Raw genomic sequence first — 12,838 nt, 5'->3', positions numbered from 1 at the left:
TATGCTTAGTAAAAAAAATAACCGTATGGTTACGGATGGAACGTCTTTTATAATCACAGCTGACGTGGAGCTAAACAACAACATATGCGAGGAGAAAACATTTCTGTCTATTTATATTAACTAAACAAAGGTGAATTTTATTTCAATTTAGAAGGAAGGAAAGACAGTGCATATGTTCTCTGCTGGCTCTAGACTGGTGAGAATGAGATGGCCGATGCCCTGTCTGATCAATCCACCACAGGAAAATACCCGCAGGAAAAACGTGTACGAAGACAGAATCAGGAGTAAGATTCGAGTGTTTGCAACAAAGTGCATTCTACTAAAGGCACCCAAGGACAGGGTAATATTGTTAAACTGGCTGGTGTGTTAGATCTGTCGCATTCTCCAGGGAGATTAGTTTACTTCATTAAACCATTTAAAGTTAAATGTCCTTCTTTACTATTTCGAGCTTACTGAACACACTACAAAATCTGGATGCAGTGGACTTGTAGAAATTGTGTTGTGCGGTTTCTAATTTAGATGGTACAGGTCGTTATTGAGCCACCTAATATGACTCTCAGAAGGCTGTAATCACGCTGGTAGTAAACCCAGATGAAGATCATACATAAGCAAGGTTGTAACTTAAACACGTTTACTGTGGCCACACGTATATACACAATGGAATGATAAATAGAATGGTAGGTGTGTAAAGGCCATGGTCTTCTGTGCTATGCTCCTCTCTGCAAGCTGGCCTGTGGCATAAGAAAGAGCCAGTCAAGTTGCGTCCTCATAGCTTGCGTGTCCATGCGGAAAAGAGGAAGAGATGAAGTCACGTGTCTGTCTGAAACTTAATGTTGTATGGTCAGCTTGTTTACCCGCTAAGAGGGTCTAGAGGGTAATGCGCCTACAGAGGCTCCCTCTTAGACCGGAAGTGATCGATTAATAGTAGGGTAGGCAGAGTGTACTAGGAGAGCACAGAAGAATGAACCATGGCAAAACAGTTGTATGAACAATTGAAAAAATACAATACAAGGAAAAACGTTCAGCAAAGAAAGGTGTGCAGTCAAATAGAACAAAGCATATATGTACAATGATACAGAAAAGAGAAAATGTGAATGCAGTGTCTCTAGCGGCATAAATCTATTCTCCAGAACAGTCACTGGCGAGGCAAAGTTAAGAAATGTAAATAGTCCGAGACAATTTCTTCGGTCAATGAACCGATTTGCCAGAACGTGTTCTGTAAGGTGAAGAATGTGTTTGTGTAGTTGGTGTTTTGGTGAGTGGATGTGGTGCTTGTGGTGGTGGGGGTGGGAGTGTTTGTGGAATGATGGGTGTGTCAGCAAGTGGCATAAATGTTTCGGGAAAAGCTTCTTTTATTCTGTCGATAGAGACTGTCTCTCTTTTTTTTTTCTTCCGTGAATGTCCACAGTGAACAGTTTCGGTGTGCTTCTAAGAACGCGATAGGGTTGTGTTCTTGAGCAAAACATTTCATTTCACGTGGCTCTGTAATCATTTCGTCATCTGACAGGTGGCACGTAATGTCAATTTGATGGGGGGAGTGAACTTATGTGAACACAAACATTTGATCACTATCAAAATTGCAGAACCCCCAAGTCATCTAACCACAGGAGAGTCCATGATTATTTAGTGATAGTGAAAAATATCTTAAACTATGGAGGCAAATACAATATATTTCTTAGAACGGATATTCCTTCCAAAATGAGATTATATTAGTAAATTAATATGCTTTCATTCAAAGCCAAGGGATGATTGCAACTTTAATTCAATATTTATGAAAAATAACCACTAGATTAAGGTTTGTTTTAAAAAACTATTACTGTACTTTGAACGTTTGTGTGTGCAAAGATGTTTATGAGCTCGCGTAAATACGAGTGCGCTCGCGAGCGTTCTTGCTTGTATATTTATTTAGCATGTGTCCGCATGTGTATTTTTATTTATAATGGAAACTACGTAAGTACATCTCTATATGTTACTGAAATACTGTCGATACATCCGCTCATCACCTATATATCACACCATACCAAAATAACTCAAACCTCACACACTCACGCACTCCTCTTAAAAAAAAAACACTTCTTTGGGAGATTATTACGATGTAATAAAGAAAGAGCGAAAGAAAGAAAGAGCGAAAGAAAGAAAGAGCGAAAGAAAGAAAGAAAGAGAATAAGATTATCGTCTGATTTGCATGTTATATCGCAAGCCAACAATATTTCTCCCAACATTAATGTATGTCGGCTGGCCCCGGTGTTCAACGAGGGAGCTTCTTGAAAGACGTCGCACGACAGACAGAGAATAGCCACCAAATCGCTCACAAATTACACCATACCGTAAATAGCAACAAAATCTCCCTCAAATCACACCAACCATAAGAAGATATATTGGACAATGATATCGAAAAGAAGGGATTGTTATAACTAGAATGCCTTTCATCAGATCTGCTCGATCAATGGCTGATCTGGAGCTAAACAAGTACCAAGTTTACTTTGAATCAACGCCTACGGACGCGCACACTGAAATAGCAACCAGGTTCTCCATAATTCACACTCTGACAACTTCAATTAGGAAAGGAAACATTAGTAAATGTAATCTAAAAAATACACACCAAAAATGACGAGATAATGTACGTTTTTGTAATATTTACATAAAGTATGATAAAAGCGCCTGGAAAGCAGTTTTAATCCTGGTCTGTACAAATAGGACGGCTGTGTGCGTGTGCGTTCGCATGTGTCTGTGTGTGTCGTGTGTGTGTATGTGTGTGTGTTTTGTGTAATAATTTTCATCTGACTACACGTATAACAATACCCTCACATAGTTATAAAAGCAACATTTGTTCAGTTTTATTAACGTTTCATGCTTAGATAAGCTTAAATCTATCAACGTGTCTAATATAATGAAGGCTATTTATCGATAAATTGACACTATGCATTTGGTTTAACTTGTTACTTGTTTCACAGGTAAAGTAAACACATACAATACATGTATGTATGTATGTATGTATGTATGTATGTATGTATGTATATTCTATAATGGGAAAGGCCAGTTTATGAGGTTAGCCTGGGTTTCTCGCTCACAACGGGTTTGGCCTTACAGCGTATCTTCAGACCCCAAACACAGCTGGGATACACCGTAAGGTCAAATCCCTTATGAGCAAGGAACATGTCATAAGGCCAAATCCCTTATGAGCGAGGACTCGATAACATGGAAAGTACTCGAGAATCCAGTCCCCTACATCAACGGGACAAAACGTTGCAAGTTAGGCAATAGCCGAACGCACGAGAATCCTGAAAGACTCGCTCGTGCCAGAGAGCATCCTGAACTCCAGGACGGAGATTTTTGGGCCATGTTTGCATTTTAGAATATTCCTGCTGGTGTTTTGGGGGTCTGCGAGGCGACGCCACAGCTGGAAGCCAATAGCCAAGGCCGAAGGAAGACAATCGTTTACCTTCGTGGTTCTTTGGTGACCGCAAGAATACGGCGCAACCGAAGCTCGATGGCCGATGTCAAAGGGAGATAATCACCTAGTGTTTACTTTTACAGCGAGACATTTCCCCCTCCATCATATTTACCCCAGCAGTGTTTAGGGCCTGAAGAGTAAATAATAATAATAATAATAATAATAATAATAGTAATAAACTGGATGCAAGACGAATCAGATGTAATATGCACAGAAGAGGACTGGGCTGGTAAGGCCATGTGACGCATATGGAAAATAACAACCATACAGAAAAGCACCGAGCACTTCAAGCTGACAAAAGAGAGATGAAGCGGTGAAGACTAAGCTAGGATGCGGCTCTTCAGAAAAGAGATGATCCTATCACTCATACAAACAAAGCTAAACGTACGCTAAAACGGGGGACGTTATGAAGACTGCGATATTTAACATATATCCACGTCTGGTCTTTTCACGCATTCTAGACCTGCTATGTCTCCTTCTCCTGCCTCTCTTATCTATGCGATACCCTCTTATCTTTCGATCAGTTTTTCCCCCTTCCCTCTCTTTACCGTACAATGCCGTTCATTAAATGAGGAATGATTCTAGTTCTCTCTGTACTCAATTCCTCACCATCACCACCACTACCCCCATTTATCCAACCCTCTCTTTCTCCCGTCACGATGCCCGAGTAACGAGCAATTGCATCAATTCTATTGACATACGATACACCTTCCATGCCGCCTCCTGTACTATAAGTCCCTCTCTCCCTCCCCTCTCCTCCCTCTCTCTCTCTCTCTCTCTTTGTCTTACACACACACTCACACACGCTTAGTTTTTACCCTTTATTAGCATTCATCTCGCTCTTCCCATGACTGTCATCACTCACACTCTGTCCTACCCATTAACATTACCCTCCAGTGCTGCTAGCTACTCTTCACCAGATCACTTGCCGTTGACAACAATTACACACTCTTACCACCAAGCATTTAGTTGTCAATTTATTTATTTATTTATTTATGCGTTTCAGCCAAGTGGCTGCGGTCATGCTGGAGCATCACATCGATTTTCTTTTTCATTCATTCTTTCTTTCTTTCTTTCTCCCTCTTATTACTCTCACCATTTGTAGTCTTTCCTCCATTACATCCTTCCACTAATATTTCTATTCCATTATTCCAAGTAGTAAGTCGCCCAATTCTCCTTCCTTTTCTACACCGTAACCACACGAACTCTGTTTCCCCATCATATCTTACTCTTCCTTACCTTAGTTTTTCGTTTGCAATCACCTTTTCACCGACTCACTTTATCAGTCACTGTACCCTGAACAGGGACAACGTAGAGCAGGGGTTTTCAAACTCTATGACTTGCGGACCCCTTTATATTTCAGGCTTTACCTTAGGGACCCCCTTATAAATGCTTATGAAATTTATACATAAATATTTGCTTAAAATAACATATATTTTTACATTTATTTATTTAACAGTATTTAACAAATAGGTTTATTGTCAATTAAAAGATTTCGATTAAAAAACATATATAAAATCAAATTGCCCATAAAAAGTATTTGCTGTCTACGGACCCCCTGTCTTGTCCTTGCGGACCACAGTTTGAAAACCCCTGACGTAGAGTAGTAAGGAGTTTTGCTGGTTTCAACCTCACTAGAGCTGGTGCTACAATAAAATGCATTTAGTACAATGTGTGAAGCGGTTAGCGTCCGAGCGAAGAGAACGTAGGATAGAGAGAACACTTAGTCTAGTTTCGTTGGGGCTTAACCTCTCTAGTGAGGTTTCAATGATAAAATGCGTCCAATACAATCGGTAATGTAGTTGGTGATAGTAAGGGCATCGAGAAGTATAAATCGAGCCAAATGTAGAGCGGGGATTAACCACTGACTCATCTCGCAAAGCGGAAATTCCGAATAAGAATTGATATGGACTGTGACCGTGACGACACGTGCAAACCCCAAGGCTGGCCCTAGGGTTTCTGGCGTCCCGGGCAAGCTGAATTTCGGCGTGTACAAGCTGTCGGTCGTGGAAATTTCCTTGTCTTTGTCACCACCTTCTAGCCGCCCTCTAGTACATGGCGCCCCGGGCGATTGCCCCGAGTTGCCGGTACCTTGAGTCGACCCTGGCAAACCCATGACACAACTGTCTCTCAAGACTCATTGTTAAATCACACACACACACACACAGATAAATAGATAAATATCATATATACATGTGTGTGTGTGTGTGTGTGTGTGTGTGTGTGTGTGTGTGTAGCTAACATGCAAGCTGACCTAGTATCAAAGGTCATCTAGCTATGACTATCCTTTCTTTTTAGGATACTTCCTTGTTCGGTAACCAGTGAGTTAAAGTAGATCTGACTGTTATTTCTGCAGGTTGAGCGACCAAGCAGAGGACTCCCATATGGCATTATGCGATCTTAAGTACCCATATAAATATATACACGCACACAAAAGAATGACTTGAATTTATCGAAAAATAGTGAATTACTTGACTCACATATAATGCGATCATATCTGGAGTTATTGCAGGACAACGTAACAAAGACTCCTCCACCCATTTCCCCCCTATATCATTGCTCCTGAGCAGGCAGTCAGTCAAAATAATAAATTCTAACGAAGGGAATAGTTACATGTGTGCATATGTGCATTCATATAACTATACCTGCATACATACAAAACATACACACACACGCACGCATGCACGTACACAGTTGTTCTTTAGCTACAGAGCACTTTTCACTAATCAGATCTACGATCAAATGCATTTCAGTCGTGCTCCTCTTTGATATTGTTGCTTTCTTTAAAATAGTATATCTAGAAAGGTATTATTTATTGTATTGTATTGTGTGTGTGTGTGCGTGTGCGTGTGTGTGTGTGTGTGTTTTAAGATAATAGCATGTGATTTTATGGGAAATTTGGTTGCTATTTCTAGCAGGCCAAACGGTCGTGTAAAGGCTTTCCCGTAGGATCGCCGAGTATACGTATCAGGTGTTGGGATCGAAGACTGAATGCTATTGAGCTTAATAATAAACGAAGACAAACACGACACAAAAATTATCGGCACAATTCAGAAATAATACACACATGCTTTTGTTGTTGTTTAGCCTCAAGTCAGCTCTGTTCAAGCAGACCTATAACCAAAAGCCTTTTCTTACACATTTGTTTAGTGCATAAGTGTGCGAGGACGCGTGTAAGTAGTATACGTGAGTGAAAGTGTATATAAACCTCGAAGCGGTTGTTAGTTAACAACGTGTTATAAACAATAACATTGCTACGTTTTCTTTGTGCGAAAGACATATGTCGCCTACTTTCTCTGAAAAATATGCGTGTAATGATCATACACATATACGACGTTTTCAAATACACTTATAAACTCAGCATGCAGGGATGCACTCAAGCACATAAATAATATGTGGTCAGTCTAAATGAAAAGCACACCATTCATAAAGAGAATGTAGAATAGAACGAGAATGGTGGAAATACAAATAAGATAAACAAAAGTCAACGAGGTAATTACATAATAAAGAAAAGTGTAAGTTAATAATGGAGATCTATTTGATCGGTGAGAGGCAAGGATTCAAGTCCGGGAAGGTGGACAAGACAGGGTTTTAAAAATTTACTAATATAACATGAAGTGCTGATAATAATAAGAGAGAGAGAGAGAGAGAGAGAGAGAGAGAGAGAGAGAGAGAGAGAGAGAGAGAGAGAGAGAGAGAGAGAGTGAGACAGAACGTGTGTTGTGCTGAGAAAGTGAGTTTAAAGTTTTAAGTTGCGGTGGTATGAAGGTTACAATTTTAGTTTCCTTCTTACACAATCTACACAACAGCCGGTTTAAGTTCTCTCTTTCCCTCCCTCTCTCTTTCTCTTCTGGACATATTACGAAACAGCTGAATATCTCACCGAGCTGTAGGAAATAAGGCGAAAAACTAATATAAAATAATATACACAGAAAATAGTGTGGCGTGAAGGTTAAGAATAAGGCATTGACTTACCACCAAGCTTTCGATGTGATATTCTGTTTTCTTTCTCTATTCACTTCTAATCCTGTTACATCACCGATGTGTACAGAAAAAGCTCGTGTTACTACAACACTTTTATAGCCGGTGCATTTGTTCTAAACGATGTAAATACTGTTTACCATGTATAGTTTTTCTTTTCCTATTTACCACTTTCTCCAATATCTAGATATTCATTTGATTAAGTTTTATCTGTATATGCTTATTAGCATGTTCTACCGTATTTATTTCTTTTTCAGTTACTTCACAAATAAAAACAAAACAAAACAAAACAAAACAAAAACAAGCAGCTCTGAGAAAGAGTGAGACTACTATTCCATACGAAGCTCCGCCTTCCACGTTTTCTCACACTCCGCCCAGCAAAGGGAAACAACTCCTACTTCTAACGCCAACAGAGGAGCCTCTATACCAGGGGTTTTCAAACTTTTTGACTTGCTGACCCCTTTATATTTCAGGCTTTACCTTAGGGACCCTCTTATAAACGCTTATGAAATTTATACATAAATATTTGCTTAAAATAGCATATATTTCTACATTTATTTATTTAACAGTATTTAACAAATAAGTTTATTGTCAATTAAAAGATTTCGATTAAAAAACATATATAAAATCAAATTGCCCATAAAAAGTATTTGCTGTCCACGGACCCCCCGTCTTGTCCTTGCGGACCCCCTGTGGTCCACGGACCACAGTTTGAAAACCCCTGCTCTACACAGTTTTCTTAGCTCTTACTAGAAATCACAACTATGTATCTTTCTTCAAGGTTAGCGAAGCTGGCAGAACTGTTAGACCTTCGAAAAATTTGCCTTCCAGTATTTGTTCCAGCTCTTTACTTTCTGAGTTCAAATCCTACCAACGTCAACTTAGCTTTTCATCCTTTTTAAGGTCGATGAAATAAAGTACTAGTCAAATATTGTGGTCTATAATCTCAGCTAACTGCTCCAAAATTGCTGTTCTCGTGCCTAAATCAGAAACAACATTTCTCTCAAATCACGTCCTATTCTTCTTAACAAACAAACAAACAAAGTGATGTGTGTGTGCGGAGTGGGGGAGGGGGTTATTGAATAATATACATCTTAACACATTTTGCTGAAACGCTTTTGGTCATGGGTTTGCTCGTTCAGAGCTACTTGGAGCGAAACAATAATTAGTAGTTGTGTCGACAAGTTAAAGTATGCAAATAACGAATTAACATCAGGAGTAGCTGTGTGGTAAGTAGCTTGCTTACCAACCACATGGTTCCGGGTTCATTCCCACTGCGTGGCACCTTGGGCAAGTGTCTTCTACTATAGCCTCGGGCGACCAAAGCCTTGTGAGTGGATTTGGTAGACGGAAACTGAAAGAAGCCCGTCGTATATATGTATATATGTATATATATATATATGTGTGTGTGTGTGTGTGTGTGTGTTTGTGTGTATGTGTTTGTGCCCCCAACATCGCTTGACAACCGATGCTGGTGTGTTTATGTCCCCGTAACTTAGCGGTTCGGCAAAAGAGACTGATAGAATAAGTACCAGGCTTCTAAAGAATAAGTCCTGGGGTCGATTTGCTCGACTAAAGGCGGTGCTCCAGTATGGCCACAGTAAAAGAGTAAAAGAGTAAGAGTAAAGAGTAAAAGAGTAAGAGTAAAGAGTAAAAGAGTAAGAGTAAAGAGTAAAAGAGTAAGAGTAAAGAGTAAAAGAGTAAAGAGTAAAAGAGTAAGAGTAAAGAGTAAAAGAGTAAGAGTAAAAGAGTAAGAGTAAAGAGTAAAAGAGTAAGAGTAAAGAGTAAAAGAGTAAGAGTAAAGAGTGAAAGAGTAAGAGTAAAAGAGTAAGAGTAAAGAGTAAAAGAATAAGAGTAAAGAGTGAAAGAGTAAGAGTAAAAGAGTAAGAGTAAAGAGTGAAAGAGTAAGAGTAAAAGAGTAAGAGTAAAGAGTAAAGGAGTAAGAGTAAAGAGTGAAAGAGTAAGAGTAAAAGAGTAAGAGTAAAGAGTAAAAGAGTAAGAGTAAAGAGTGAAAGAGTAAGAGTAAAAGAGTAAAGAGTAAAAGAGTAAGAGTAAAGAGTGAAAGAGTAAGTGAAAGAGTGAAAGAGTAAAAGTAAAAGAGTAAGAGTAAAGAGTAAAAGAGTAAGAGTAAAGAGTGAAAGAGTAAGAGTAAAAGAGTAAGAGTAAAGAGTAAAAGAGTAAGAGTAAAGAGTAAAAGAGTAAAGAGTAAAAGAGTAAGAGTAAAGAGTGAAGGAGTAAGAGTAAAGAGTGAAAGAGTAAGAGTAAAAGAGTAAGAGTAAAGAGTGAAAGAGTAAGAGTAAAAGAGTAAAGAGTAAAAGAGTAAGAGTAAAGAGTAAAAGAGTAAAGAGTAAAAGAGTAAGAGTAAAGAGTAAAAGAGTAAGAGAGTAAGAGTAAAGAGTAAAAGAGTAAGAGTAAAGAGTGAAAGAGTAAGAGTAAAAGAGTAAAAGAGTAAAGAGTAAAAGAGTAAGGGTAAAGAGTAAAAGAGTAAGAGTAAAAGAGTAAGAGTAAAGAGTGAAAGAGTAAGAGTAAAAGAGTAAGAGTAAAAGAGTAAGAGTAAAGAGTGAAAGAGTAAAGAGTAAAAGAGTAAGAGTAAAGAGTGAAGGAGTAAGAGTAAAGAGTGAAAGAGTAAGAGTAAAGAGTAAAAGAGTAAAAGAGTAAGTAACATATCCTGTCAAGATGTTTGTTTAAGTGATGACAAGGCATTAATTGGTGGTTATTGAGTCCAATTCTAGAAGAACGTTTGTCTTTACCCTTAGGGCAAGAAAGAGTGTGCCACGTGGTTTTGTGGATCACAGTTAAGCTGTTTTCATTCTATGCATTTTATTTATCAGTGATCTTGAACTTGTTATTGTTGTTTACCCCCAGGTGAACAGACCTACGATCAAAGACATTTCTGCCATAATCATAAAAGGTCTCCTCAATTAGGACTAACATGTGCTTAAACAACAACATAAAATATCTTTTTATATAAGGATTTTTGCGATACCCAAGGTTATTAATGACGCAAATGGAGGACTTGTGCGTCACTATCACAAATATTAGAATCGTACGGTATCCCTCCTGGCATGTGAAATAGTCCAATTCAAATAGTATATCCTGGATAATGCAACACGATCGATATTTCCTTTTTAAAGACTGCACAGAGAGAGCTTTGGTTGTGATTTCTTGCATGTAGAGCGATCACATAGGTGTTGTCCTCGAAACAATTAATAAAAGTGCTGGATGTGACATTGACAAGTAAATCACCAGATACATCGGTCAGAACCATAACAGTCCAATTGTTTTTGTCTATTTTACGCATTTTAATTAAGTACAGGCTACCATACTGAATACGGTAGCCTAAAATAATTTTTTTATCAATGAGAAGAAATGTTTGTTTTCTTTGAGTGAGGTTGGAGTAATGAAAATTCTTAGCAAAAGGAACAAGGGAGAGAACTTAGAAGTTTCTGTTGAGATCTGCAAAGCATGAGTGAGTATGATCTTTGAGGGTTATGCTGACAACTCCAGATATGTTTCGATCGTATTAGATTTCCTCGGCGAAGTTATATTGCCAAGTGACATGTTATTATGGCACACAATCCTGATTTGCATCGTTAATTACTTTCGGAATCACAGATAAATCCTTATAGACAAGCATTGATATAGTTATTTTTTAACCCCCTTTTCAGTCCGGATTGAGTAGAATCAGAACTGAACTGGTATTACTATTATGAGCAAGGGCGTTTTAAAATTCAAATAGTCCATCCAGACTTTATTCAATGTGTTCTCCATGGCAGTATAATGTAATTTACGAGAAATTTTGACTGCTGCTTTTAGTAAGCCGAGTGACCACATTCAGGCTGTTTCTGAAAAGAGATGTTTGTAGCGTTGATGCGCCATTGTCACTTAACCCGTTAGCATTCAGATTACTCTTTCAAATGTAACGCTTAATCATTCACATTGTTTTGAATTAATCGTGCGTTGACTTGTTGCTCTGCGATTTTGATGATGTGATTGCTTATTTTTAGAATAACACTGTAGCGTAGGTATGAGAGGCCAGATCTAGCTGATTTGAACGTAAAACAAGTAGAACATTTTGGCCAGATATAGCCGGTTTAAGTGCTAAAGGGCTCGTGATGTTCATGCTAAAATAATCTTGTTCTGGAGTCTGTTAATGTTTACTTCCATGCAAATTTAGCTAATAATGTGAATAAACTTTGTGCCGTAATTATTGCATAACGTATTTTTATTGTTGGTGTTGGTGCTTTGACTCAGATCGATCTTGATTAAACAGACTTATGAGCAAAGATTTTCCTGCCAAGACCTTCTTATCTCATTTTCTGGTATTGTCTATCAAGATATCTAAAACCGCAGTATCCTATGCATCTTTCCTTTTCTTAATATAGCAGAGTGGTCTGACAGATATTTGATTGCTGTTTCTAACCAATCGAGCGACCATATAAAAAAGGATCATTCGTTAGCCCTTTGGATGACACGTGCGAACAGTTTAAAACAACAAACAGATTTTTTACACTGCATCTCTTCACAGTCTTTTAGGCGCTTTACGTTATAGCTAGAAAGCTGAATTTCTTTACCCTTTCCTGCAAGATCACTTAATTGAAGTCTTTAGTGGTTGTGTTGCATGTTTATCGGTAACATTGAGAAGAATGTCTGGATTCAAATTTGCAAGTATTACACGGTGTAACAAAATTTTTATTTAAAGAATTTTTTGTCAGTGTTATTTCCTATTTTCTCCTCTCTAGAAATCAAAGGAAATTACTACGTTTCCCTTCAAACTTTGCTTTTGTCACCTGGACATCAATGTTTTTCCATTACGTTTCAGACAGATTCAGCGCTGTGTTGCTGAAACATAAATATCGTTATAGCAAATACTTTGCTGAATACCACATATTTGTTTGTCAGTTGTTTGACCTTAACCACTTGAGCATGTCCCTTAATGGCTAGCAATTTGTGCATCTCTGATTATGAGGAGTAGTGGGGAGCACCATAGCTATATGTTGAGGGAGATTCATTGGGGTTTGAATGAATGTAACAAAAGCAAAGTTTGAAGGAAATATTAGCCATTTTTCATACTTTCTAGGGTTACGTAAATAGGACATAACAGTTAATACCCAAGGACAAAAATTGTGTTACACTGTTATTAACAGGTTCCGCAAGAATAGGAGTACTGTCATGTCGGTTTTGGTATCATATGGAATTCATTAGCATACTTGCTAGCTGACAAATGATAAATTGACAACTACACCCGAAATGACAAATTGGCATTTCAGTTGTAGTGACGTGCTTATCTATATAGCTTGCTACGAGATGAATCGAAACTGTAGTTACCTATCTATCAGCCTTGCGAAATAAAACATATTTATCACTTGTCTTAATTCTACAGTCTCCGTTTATAGCTCATAC

At 38.2% G+C, this 12,838-nt stretch overlaps 1 protein-coding gene across 1 annotated transcript in view; it reads right to left on the bottom strand.

Moving 5' to 3' along the window:
- Positions 1 to 7,812, bottom strand: part of LOC106882651 (uncharacterized) — a 138,977-nt gene extending 131,165 nt beyond the window's left edge. The window contains exon 1 of the mRNA XM_014933398.3: positions 7,430 to 7,812. The gene's annotated coding sequence lies outside the window, so the exon portion shown is untranslated. The remainder of the gene's footprint in view (positions 1 to 7,429) is intronic.
- Between the last annotated feature and the right edge of the window lie 5,026 nt (positions 7,813 to 12,838).

The sequence above is a fragment of the Octopus bimaculoides genome, chromosome 3 (assembly GCF_046866305.1).
Source record: "Octopus bimaculoides isolate indiv1 chromosome 3, ASM4686630v1, whole genome shotgun sequence".
Taxonomy (NCBI): Eukaryota; Metazoa; Mollusca; class Cephalopoda; order Octopoda; family Octopodidae; genus Octopus; species Octopus bimaculoides.
This window is presented reverse-complemented; position numbering and strand designations above follow the sequence as displayed.